General features: G+C 44.5%; 1 long non-coding RNA gene across 1 annotated transcript in view; it reads left to right on the top strand.

The window, feature by feature from the left end:
• The first annotated feature begins 243 nt into the window (after positions 1-243).
• LOC107106397 overlaps positions 244-1,056 on the top strand; it is a 1,589-nt gene continuing 776 nt past the window's right edge. Inside the window, exons 1-2 of the long non-coding RNA XR_001482364.1 lie at positions 244-314; positions 419-511. This is a non-coding gene — a long non-coding RNA (uncharacterized LOC107106397). The remainder of the gene's footprint in view (positions 315-418; positions 512-1,056) is intronic.

The raw sequence follows: 1,056 nt of genomic DNA, 5'->3' as shown, positions 1-1,056 counted from the left end.
TTAATATTTAAAATATAATTTTATTAAGGACCAAAGAGTTACTTAAAATAATGTGAGGAAGGAAAACAATAAAACTAGAGATTAAGAGGCTAACTAGATGCTTTAAAACCTTGGTTTCCTTAGATCATAATTCGGGAACTTCCATATAAGTTGTTAATAAGGAAGTCTTTGACCTTTAATCATCAATTATCTTTTAAAAGAACACTCATATTTCTTTTTCTACCCCCCCCCCTTCCCCACTTCTGAAGGTTTTACTAGCGGTGGGAAAGGAGCCATTTCCTACAATCTACGTGGACTCAAGCAAAGAAAATGAGGTAACGTAACACTGAATTCTTCTGTCTTTAATGCAAAGTCAGGTTTTCTTTCACCAGCAAGCAAAAAAAAAAGATAATTGCTATTTTTGTTTTCCTCCGCTTAGAGATGGGCTGTTATTTCCAAGACTCAGCTCAAGAACGTGAGAAAACAGTGGCAGAGAGAGCTATCGAAAACTGAAGCCCGAGAAAAGAAAGAGGTGGGTTGGGAAACAGGATTGATGAGTATCTTTTTGCAGGAACTATCTTCAAGACACATTGGAATGCATTTCTTCTCATTATTTTCCTTCATTAAAGTCTGAGAAAGAGAGGCCAACTTTCCCCAGACAACTTGAATGAACAGAGCTTTGTCTCTGGAGCTATGATGTGCTGATTCACACATGCATGTTCATTTATCTGGCAACTGTGTCCTCAGAATGAATGTGTGAACAAGGCCTAGGGCTGCCAAGTCTCGTTGAATCGCGGCGGGGGATCATCATTCTTTACAGGAGCTCTGCCGCGGGGGACGGCAACAGGTGTTGCACCGCCGTCGGCAGGATGTGACGCTACGCGTCACTCTAGCAACGGGGCTGTTTGGAGTCCCGTTGCCAGAGCAACGCGTAGCATCACATCCTGGCGAAGGCGGTGCAACGCGTATCGCTGTCCCCCGTGGCAGGGATCCTGTGAAGACGCACGGATCCCCTGCCGCGGCTTGGCAGCCCTACTCTCCTGCTGGAGTGATCTTGGGCAAGCCATAGTTCTGTCA

This window comes from Gekko japonicus, unplaced genomic scaffold, assembly GCF_001447785.1.
Source record: "Gekko japonicus isolate JY-2015 unplaced genomic scaffold, Gekko_japonicus_V1.1 scaffold9445, whole genome shotgun sequence".
In the NCBI taxonomy this organism is placed as follows: domain Eukaryota; kingdom Metazoa; phylum Chordata; class Lepidosauria; order Squamata; family Gekkonidae; genus Gekko; species Gekko japonicus.
Note: the sequence above shows the minus strand (reverse complement) of the source record. Positions and strands in the feature narration are given on the sequence as shown.